This window comes from Acomys minous (genome assembly GCF_964271855.1).
Source record: "Acomys minous genome assembly, chromosome: 15".
In the NCBI taxonomy this organism is placed as follows: Eukaryota; Metazoa; Chordata; class Mammalia; order Rodentia; family Muridae; genus Acomys; species Acomys minous.
The window spans coordinates 50,234,679-50,245,524 of NC_140497.1; the positions used below are offsets into that span (position 1 = coordinate 50,234,679).

The 10,846-nt window shown below is 41.7% G+C and overlaps 1 pseudogene across 1 annotated transcript; it reads left to right on the forward strand.

The window, feature by feature from the left end:
• Positions 1–8,517: 8,517 nt before the first annotated feature.
• LOC311585054 (nucleoside diphosphate kinase B-like) lies at positions 8,518–9,142 on the forward strand (annotated as a pseudogene). Its single transcript has one exon. The product of its transcript is annotated as a nucleoside diphosphate kinase B-like (transcript).
• The last annotated feature ends 1,704 nt before the right edge of the window (positions 9,143–10,846 follow it).

A 10,846-nucleotide genomic window follows, 5' to 3' on the forward strand; every position in this document is an offset into this window, starting at 1 on the left:
AGACTTGTATAAAAAAAAATCCTTCAAGTTTCTGAAGAAATAAATTGAAAAAGATAACAGAAGATGTAAGATCTCTCATGCTTGTGGATCAGGAGAATCAACATAGTAAAAATGGCCATCTTACCAAAATCAATCTACAGATTCAATGCAATCCCTATTAAAATGCCTACTCAATTCTTTCATACCTAGAAAGATCAATTCTCAACTTCATATGGACAAAAAAAACCAGAATAGCTAAAACAATCCTGTACAATAAAAAATCTTTTGAAGGAGTCTCCATCCCTTATCCCAAGCTGTACTAGAGAGGAGCAGTAATAAAAATAGCATGGACTGGCATAGAAATAGGCTGGTTGATCAATGGAACCAAATTGAAAACCAAGAAATAAACCCACACACCTATAGACACTTGATTTTTGACAACCCAAATCCATACAATGGAAAAAAGATAGCATCATCAACAAGTGATATTGGTCTAACTGGATGTCTACATGTAGAAAAATACAAATCAATCCATATTTATCATGGTGCACAGAACTAAAGTCCAAGTTGATTAAAGACTGCAACATAAAACCAGACAACTAAATCTGTTAAAACAAAAAGTGGGGGGAGGCTTGAACTCAATGGCACAGGAGACAACTTCTTGAACAGAACACCAACAGCTCAGGCTCTGAGATCAACAATAAATGGGACTTCATGAAACTGAAAAGCTTCTGTAAGGCAAAGGAAACTGTCCACAGAACAAAACCGCAGCCTACAGACTGAGAAAAGATCTTCACCAACCCTACATCCAACAAAGGGCTGATATCCAAAATATATAAAGAATACAAGAAATGAAACACCACCAAACCAAATATACCAATTTTAAAAATGAGGTACAGAGCTAAGCAGAATTATCAACAGAAGAATATCAAATGGCTAAGAAACACTTAAAGAAATGCTGAACATCCTTAGTCATCAGGGAAATGCAAATCAAAATGACGTGGAGATTCCATCTTACACCTATCAGAATGGCTAAGATCAAAAACTCAAGTGACAGCACATGCTGGCGAGGATGTGGAGCAAAGAGAACACTCCTCCACTGCTGGTGGGAGCACAAACTTGTACAACTACTTTGGAAATCAATCTGGCAGTTTTTCAGAAAAACTAGTGCTACCTCAAGACCCAGCTATTCTACTACTGGGTATATACCCAAAAGATGCTCACCATACAGCAAGGACATTTGCTCAGCTATGTTCATAGCAGCTTAAACAACCTAGATGTCCCTCAACCAAAGAATGGATACAGAATCTGTGGCACATTTACACAATGGAATTCTACTCAGCTATTAAAAACAAGGAAATCTTGAAATGGATGGAACTAGAAAAGATCATCCTGAGTGAAGTAACCCATACCCAGAAAATCACGCATGGTATATACTCACTTATAAGCGGATATTTGCCCAACATAGATGTCCTCTGAGAAACTCTACCCAGTGGGACAGATGCTAAGACTTGCCGCTGGACTCCAGGTGGAGTGCTGAGAGTAGTATGGAAGAATGGGGGAAATGGAAAGACCCAGAACGTTCAGGATCCCCATGAGGAAACCATCAAGACTGGCAGATCTGGACCCAGGAGTGCCTGCACAAACTGTTGCACCAACCAAGGACAATGCAGATACAGCCAATGGAAAGCTCATTCTCCACAGTTGTGGTAAAATAAAGCATTCTTTGGATATATATACGGAAGAATTTTTGTTTGGTTGGTTTGTTTTGTTTTTTAAATTTTAATTTATTATAATTTATTCAGATTACATCCCAATTGTTATCTCCTCAATGGTATCTTCCATCTTCTGCCCTATTCCCCTCCCCTAGACAGAAGGGGACCTCCTCCCCCACCATATGACCACAGCCTATCAGGTCTCATCCAGATTACCTGCTTCCCCTTTCTCTGTTTTCCCACCAGGCCTACCCACCAAGGGGAACCGATCAAATCAGGGGACCAGAGTTCATGTCAGAGTGTCAGAGGCAGTTCCTGCTTCCCTCACAACTGTGGAGAATGAGCTATCCATTGGGAGTAGGAGCTGACTCTGACTCTGTTGACTGCCTCTGGATCCCTTTCCCCTAGCTGGGCTGCCTTGTCTGACCTCAGTGGGAGAAGATGTGCTTGGTCCTTCTGCAACTTGAGGTGCCAGGGTGGATTGGTAACCCGTGGGGGCCTCCCCATCTCTGAGAAGAAGGAGGAGGAGGAGGAGGAGGAGGAGGAGGAGGAGGAGGAGGAAGAGGAGGAGGAGGAGGAGAAGGGAGCAGAATGAAGGTAGAGGGATGTGAGGAGGGTGGGACTGGGAGGAGAGAAAGGAGGAGGCTGGGATCAGGCTGTAAAGTGCTTAAATAAATTAATAAATGAAAAAATATATTTGGGGGTTGTTTTATTTTGTGGTGGTGGGTTTGGATTCTTTTTACTCTTTTTATATTTTTTATTGTTTAAAAAAGTTTCAAATAAGCACATATACATACATCAAAGTTAACCATAGCCAAAGACCATATGTATTGTTTCTATAATCTATACCTGCGTTTTAACCATGCGAAGTACAAGGCTTCAAGCGCTGCCGCAAAGGGGAAGGGGAAGTCCATAGCAGCCCCTCCCACTCCTCATACCGTCTCCAAGTTCACACGGCTTCCAGCAGCACCCTCACCTCAGCTCACGCACCAGAAAGACTCAGAGTCCTCCCTGAAGGGCCTTGCCCTCATGGCTGTGGCTAATTCTAAGGTAAGGATACAAAGGGCTCCAAATGTGAGGCTTCAACTGTCATCAGGGTGTCACCTCCCTAGCTCTGACATATGACAGACTACAGAGCATATCCAAGGCAGTCGGGCTGACCCAAGTCTCCCCAGGTGGAATTTTATTGAGGCCTTTATTGGTTAGTCATGGCTGACTGACTGATTGATTGCCTACATGGTAGAAACTCAACCTCCAGGTTGACTGATATGTGATCCAAAAGCCCAATCCGCAAACCACATGCCGGTCCTTCCAGTGTGACTAGATCCCACCCAAAGGCCGTGTGTAATAGCTGTCTCCTCCCCCCAAAACATCCTTACCATGCCAAGCATAGATCTTGCATTTTTCCCACTTATAGCCCCTTCCTGCTCCCCCCCCCAAATATTTATTCAATCCTGGCATATAAGTATATAAAGTAGATACATAAATTAAATCTTTACTGATAAAGTCAACCACAAAATTTACTTCAAGACAATTCTTCGGGACACATATAATTTTACTACTTATTAGAGTAACTCATTCATTTTTAAAATCAAACATTCTAACACAATACTATCCAAAGACAAATGAATATGTCTTATATGCTGAAGAAAGATGGTAGGAAAATATTTTTTAATTTTTGTTTTCCACAATTTAACCAAATATTTTTTTCTATCAGAGCAGACAACTTTCTGTGAACAATAAAACCACTGTGATTCATGATACACAGTAAGTTCACAGCAGAGTGAAGATGTCCCAGGCAGTTAGTTCACCGGAGAATGGCTGCTTGACACCACGTACAATTCTCAGCTTGCATGCTATGTGCTCAGAACCAAGGCCAAATCAAAGCCTCCAACACTCCCCAAAGAAGGGGAGTGTACCTTTGATGTCCTCCCCAGAACCCCCAAATCCCTATACTATCAAAATATGTCAGGGCCACCAAGATGGCTCTGTGGGACAAGCCTGACCACCAGAGTTTAACCACCAGAACCCATGGTGGAAGGAGAGAGTTGAGTATTCAAAGTTATCCTCTGGACTCCACAAGAACAACATGGCTACACACACACACACACACACACACACACACACACACACACATACACACACACGCTCCGCCACCACCACCACCATCACACATGTACTACACAGACACAGACACACATATGCGTATACTAAATACACATATCACATGAGAGAGAGAGAGAGAGAGAGAGAGAGAGAGAGAGAGAGAGAGAGAGAGAGAGAGAGAGAGAGAGATCAAAGTTTCACCGGCAGCTTACAAGGCCTCAGATATTACCCCACATCACGATGCTAGGTCCTCAGCACCTGTGAGGCCTTCTCTCCCAGCCCTATTTGTTCCCTTTAAATTCAGGAAAGAAAGGAAGGAGCGAGGCAAGAAGAAAGTGACTTTTGCCACCAGCAGACTGGGTCTCCACAGGACTTGCAAGAAGGCTTGGGTGTGTGGGATCAGTTTGGCACCACACTGTCCATTCCCAGAGTCCCAGAATCTCTGCTCTGAGAGAACGTTTCCCACCACAGAGAGCTGATGTGGCTGCTTGGAGCCAAGCCAGAAAGGCGAGTTGTTTTCATTTTGATGAATGACCTATAAATTCTGAGCGGTGTGATTCCAAATCACATAGAGGTCAGTGTCCTCACCTGTGTCTCACCGCAGTGGAGAGGGGGTGAGTTTGAAAGGAGAGGACAGACCAACCAAAAATAGTTCCTGTAAAGAAAGACTATTCCCAGAGGCCGGAGCTGTTTCGCTAAAACGGAACCCGAAGAATACGCAGAAGGCAACTGCATGTCTTCATGGGTGTGGCCTGGTGCCAATCTGTCAGAAACCTCATGTGTTCATTTAAGAGTGAGGAAACATACGAATTTTGAAATAGTTTTTTTTTCTGCAATTTAAAGAGACAAGCAGTCATCATTTCTAAACAAAGGATTCCTGTGTTTCAGAATGTATCCACTAAGGTCTAACAGAGAACAGAGGGCAACTGGCTAGACAAAGAGGCATATGGGCCTAATATAATAGAGGCAACGAATGGGGATACAGAGCTGTGGCAAGCAATAGCAGAGTCAGCAGCCTAGGCGGACTGAGAGTTGCTGTAGGCTTGGGCTGAAGAGTAAAGCTAACTCACAGTGGCCGGCAGGTTAGAATCCTAGGACAGAAACGCTTTGGCTCATCTTCCCCCTCACCTCCGACCTCTAACCTGTGCCCTCCACGGGACTCACACACATAAATCTGAAAATAAGACAGGCATGAACGCAACCCAGAGCAGAGCACGTCAAATGGAGAGTAAGTGCGGAAGTATAAACCAAAAAGAGTTGGCGCCAGGACCTTCGATGTTCCGTGTGATGTGGGAAATGTTCAACATGTTATTGCTGGCCTTGGCCTTGCCTTCCAGTCAGCCAGGTCTGACCTACCTGCGTGAATATCCACCCTGGCTACAAACCGGGTCATCTTTGAGATGCTAAATGTATTTTACATCTTCCTCCTTCAAAAGTTGAACATAAAAAAAAAAACTCACTTCGTGAATTTAAATATACTGAAAATGGAATCTCGTATAGCTGACTTACTTGTGCAGTTTTCCTAGTTTTTTTTTTCCTCCTCTTTGATGGATATCTTGACAATGCTGATAATATCAGGCTCCATTAGCTACCTCCATAAACACAACTATGCACAGAGCCGTGGTTAAACTCAGTGGATCATAAAACAAAACAGCATGAACATAGAGAAGGGACCTGGAGGGATGGAGGTTGACAAGATGGAAAAGAGATACAAAAGGGTGGTGTAAAAATAATCAGAATGTACTATGTACATATACAAAGTTGTCAAAGTACACATTTAATTTTTTTGGAAAGAGGAAAATCTTTATTTAAAGATTGTTTGGGATTTACTTCTTTTAAAAGTTGTAACACACAGCCTGGGAACAAACATAAGTTGTTATAAAACAGCTTTGTAAAAAGCGGTTTCCAGGACTGTCTCTAAGGGTAGAGGAAGCATTTTTAAAATATTTTTTTATTTTTTACATATATATTTATTTATATTATTACACCTATATACAATAAAGTGCCCACAGCAAGAAGAGCCATGACTCAATCAGGAATTATATAAATGTTACATTCACAGTGTTTTGGCTGCTTGTATTTGAGAGCCTTGAAGAAAAATCTTTCCTATCTTGGGGAGTCTAAAATTCTGAATGTAAATCAATATCTATCATATCTCATCATTATCAAGTTAAAACATCTATCTAGACCTAAAAACATCTTAAACCCTTAACAACTAAGCTTAATTGTAAAACTAAACTATCTGGTCTTAAGCCCCCATCAGAGACTTGAGGAAGAATAAATTTCACTACCTGAGTATGCCAGGAGTGCAGGTTACAGCTTCCCAAATGAGAAGATTTCAGAGACAGTTTGCTACCCGAACAGTCACCCAAAACTCTCTATAGTGTTGGAACATCATCTTCAGCCTTCTGGCCCAATATATCTGACAGACATATTTGGGAGGCAGGAACTATTGAGGACTTGCTTACCCTGTCTTGGCAGAGTATGGTCATCGACTCTGCCTGCATCCAAACTTGCCCTTTTTTTAGGCAAAATTCTGTCTGTGGTAGAAATGAGGACATTTTGCCCAGTGGCTTGTTTGCCACATTTGAAGCCATCTCCATAAGGAAGTTCTTTGATGCTCATCATCCTCTTTGAGGTAGGCTGGGTGTTGCCAGGAGTTAACCTGTCTCGTAGTCAGTGAATCTTTAAAATAATAAAAAACATTTAAATGCCATATTCTGCATGTCTCTGAGGTTTTTGAAGACCTTATCTAACTATTTTACATATCTTCCACATCTAACATGTATATTCTGGTAACAAAAATAGACTGGAAATTGATGTGACCATGATTTGATCAACTAAAAATTAACTTGTATAACTTATTTATCCTAAACAGCCTGCAATAGCACTTTCAAAGTATTGGAAGTAAACCTTGTACTATAATTGAGTCATATGGGTACAATACCTAATATTAGAGTAGAAATACATATAATATATGCAAAGAATAATCTTACACTAGAATTTTATACCACTATATCTAAAATTAAACTTATTTTTCATCTATATACAAAATTCTATACCAGAGAATTAAAAATAACTTTGTGAGTGACAATTAAGTTGAGGAGTAGATTCACTAATTTACTTTTTGTTCTATCTTCCTTATATATCTTTATATTCCTCCTTTCTTTTTAATCCCTATCTCCAAACGTAAGAATGGAAGATAAAAGAAAGGAGCGACATCCCTGAATCTGACCTTGTTTTCTCTCTAAATATGACCAATAATAACTTATAACCAACTCCCATTGAAAATAAGCCTCTATAGCCCAAGAAAGCAACCAAAAACCTACCTGCCCCCCCCCCATAAAGGAAATGGAAAGTCATTCTCTTAAGCTTTCTTCTGGATTATTTGGGACAAATAATAGCTAGCAGGGGCCCAAATGAAATTGGAGAAATGGTTAAACAAGCTAAGAACAGCATTTGTGGTCCAGTTTCTAAATGTTGAGGAATTCCTGGCTTAATTAGAGTCCTGTGTGGGACAGTCTGAAGTGCTAGACCAATTGGGATTGGACGCTTTCTTCGAAGGTGTCCTGGAGTTGGCTTTGTTCTGGTGAGGAACAGCAACTGAAGCTCTTGGTGCTGGAACATGAAGGATGCAGGATGTAAGTGTCCAACATGCTAACAGGAATGGTTCCTGTCAGGTGTGACCCAGTGTCAGTGTCTGGTTCTTCTGTTCTGAAAACATATAATTTCTCACAAGCATTATACAGTCCTAAAATTATAACTGTATAAAGTATGAGTGATGCACAGAGCAATTAAGGCTGGTTTTCTGCTCTTTGTATGAGCAGAAAAAAAGACATCTGTAAATCTTCATTCATGCCATATGAAGAATGGCATCTAATAATAATTCATAGGAATTCTGTAGCCAACAAGAAACATTGTCCATGCCTAAGAACACACTTAATTAATAAAGAAATTAAAAAATTAAGTTCTTAGAAATAACTTCAAAAGAAATTTGACTTACTCTAATTAAAAAAAATACTATCCCTAAACTATTTTCAGGGATATGAACATCTAACCCACTTTGAAATGGGTCAAATGGGGTCTTTCCTGGGATACACTGCTGCTACCATATTTGGAAAGAGTATCTTTGAAGATGTATTGAAATTTGGAATCAAGATATTAAAAGTTTATCCTGGATTTCCAAGGGGGTCTAAATCTAGTGATGAAAGTTATTATAGAGATAGAAAAAGAGAAGGAACAAAATGAAGAGAGGATGAGATGAAATAAGAGCATAGCACTTGCTGTGTCTACAAGTCATTGCAGTATTTGTTTTGCATGACATTCATGACAAATAGAACTGTGTCCCAAAGAAAGATATATCCAAATGCCCATCTCTGATACCTGAACTGTGACCTATTTGGAAGTAGGATCTTTACAGATGTCATCACTTTGGAGTGATGTCATATTTAATTGCTGTGTCCTAATGCAATGACTGGCATCCTTATGAAAAGAGTGATATCTGTACAGACATAGTCAGAGAGAAATCCGTGTGGCTAAAAGGCAAAGGCTGGAGCCTTGCGTCTACAAGCCAAGGAAGACCTGGGGATTGCCAGAATCAGAAGTTAAGAAGAAGCAAGCAATGATCCTCTCTTTGCGACTTTGAAGGGCTCACAGCCCAACCAATATCGTGACATCAGACTTCTAATCTCCATAAACGTATGAGGATAAGCTTCCCTACCCGGCGCTGGCTGGTGGTCGCTCTAGTCTCTCCCATCGCTCACCGCTGACTCCAGCCGACCCGCAGACTTTCGGACCATGGCCAACCTCGTGCGTACCTTCATCGCCATCAAGCCAGACGGCCTGATGGGCGAGATCATCTAGCGCTTCGAGCAGAAGGGGTTCCGTCTGGTGGCCATGAAGTTCCTTCGGGCTTCTGAAGAGCACCTGAAACAGCACTACATTGACCTGAAGGACCGTCCTTTCTTCCCAGGGCTGGTGAAGTACATGGACTCAGGGCCTGTGCTGGCCATGGTCTGGGAGGGGTTCAATGTGATGAAAACAGCCCGAGTGATGCTGGGAGAGACCAATCCAGCCGACTCTAAGCCAGGCACCATTCGGGGGGATTTCTGCATTCAAGTTGGCAGGAACATTATTCACTTTAGCGATCGGTCTGTGGTTTAAGCCTAAAGAACTGGTTGACTACAAGTCTTGTGCCCATGACTGGGTGTATGAGTAGAGGTGGGTCAACGAGGGCCCTTTTCAGCATTACTGACGGGTCCCTGGACACAGCTCTTCATCCCACTGAGTGGATAGATCCTCTTTTCTAAAACAATAAAGACTTTGGAACTGGAAAAAAAAAAGTATGAGGATAAACTTCTGCTACTTTAACCTATCTAAGGCTATGTCAGTTTGTTACAGGAGCCCTAGGAAATTAATAGACCATATACATAATACACCTGTGTCAGCGTCAGTATGCAAGTGTTACCACATGTATTATTTTTGTCTTCACTGAGAGAAAAAAGGCAGCTTAGAAGGTGAAGGGGTTGTTGCCACCCACAGTGTGAGAGAGGAGGCTCTGTTCCATGGCAGGGAAGGCATATCAGTGGGATACTGGGAACACTGGTCATACTGTGACCCTAGTTACAAAGCAGGAGATGAATAATGGTGCTCCACTGGCTTTCTCCAGGATTCAGCCGGGGAGATGGTCAGGGTGACTCATCTCAGGGAAACCTCTCTGGGAGCACCCTCGTCGACACAACCAGAGTGTGTCTCCTAGGTGATTCCAAGCCCTGTTGAGGTGACAGTGAAGATGAACTGTTATATCATTTATGAAACCGAATATCACATATGAAAAAGTCCCCTCCAGCTGCTGTAATTTCTGAAAGGATAATTTAGCGTTTAAAAATGACAAGAGACACTATCACTAAGATCCACCAGTGTTGGGGCTGGAGAGACGGCTCAAAAGCTAAGAGTGCTTGCTGCTGCTCCTTCAGAAGACCTGAGTTTGTTTCTAAGCACCCATGTCAGGCAGTGCCTCTTTCTGGTATATACAGGGGGTAGGGAATAGGGGAAATCTCTACCCCTTTACTTTATTTCCTCTTCACTTGACCAGAACAAGTTTGAGTTTCTCACTACCCAGAGATGTGTAGTGAGAAATACTTCTGTTATTTTCAATAAAATAAGCTGTTTTCATGATTGTATAAACACACATTAAGTGTGTTTAGCTTATTCTAAGCCTGATAGAAACATGGAAGCCTACTTTCTCTGAACTGTGACTTTGTCCAGAAAAAAAAAAAAAGACAATAGTAGTTTTTGTGTCCCTCATCTCAAGAGAGTTCCAGAACCACCAGGTAAGGTTATTATGAAACTAAGTCTGAGAAAACTGCTGCATCATCAGATATTTCAGAAGGGTTTCAAATCCAGGAGTGGCTGTCTCTCTCCAAAGCTGATTCCCTTCCTAGGGCTGCTGATGTGGTTTCCAGGGCCTTAAAAACAAGTTTGAGGAGCAGGAGAGATGGTTCAGTAGGCGAGTGCTTGCCACACAAATAGGAACTGGGAATTCAATTCCCCAGAGTCCACATGTAAATGGCCTAACAAAGTAAACATTCCCTCAAGAACTGGAAAGGGACTTTACCCTTGTGGAGAGCTATCAGCAATTGGTGGCTACTGAAGGAGGGATCAATTTTCTTCTGGGTTGTGGCCACTGGTAAGTTAACCATGCTCTGGTGGATAAGCCGGCACACATGCACATTTGGGCATCACTAATTGGTCTGAGTAAAGTATTTTTTTAATTATTTTTTTAAAAAAGGAGAGTGCCAAAAAGGTTGAGATGGCAGTATTAGAGGAGTCTTCTAAAAGTGGGAGGGAATCTAAACAATCAAGCGATAACATATATATGTGTTAAATTTTCAAGAAATAAACTTTAAAACTTCTTGAAGAAGACAGAGGAGGAGGGGGAAGAAGAAAAAGAGAAAGAAGAAGCAGCGCCAGCCTGACATGGCAGTAAAGAGCCCTGCCTAACATGACTCCATTTTGTCAGCAGGCACCATCTCCAGTCTGTCCCT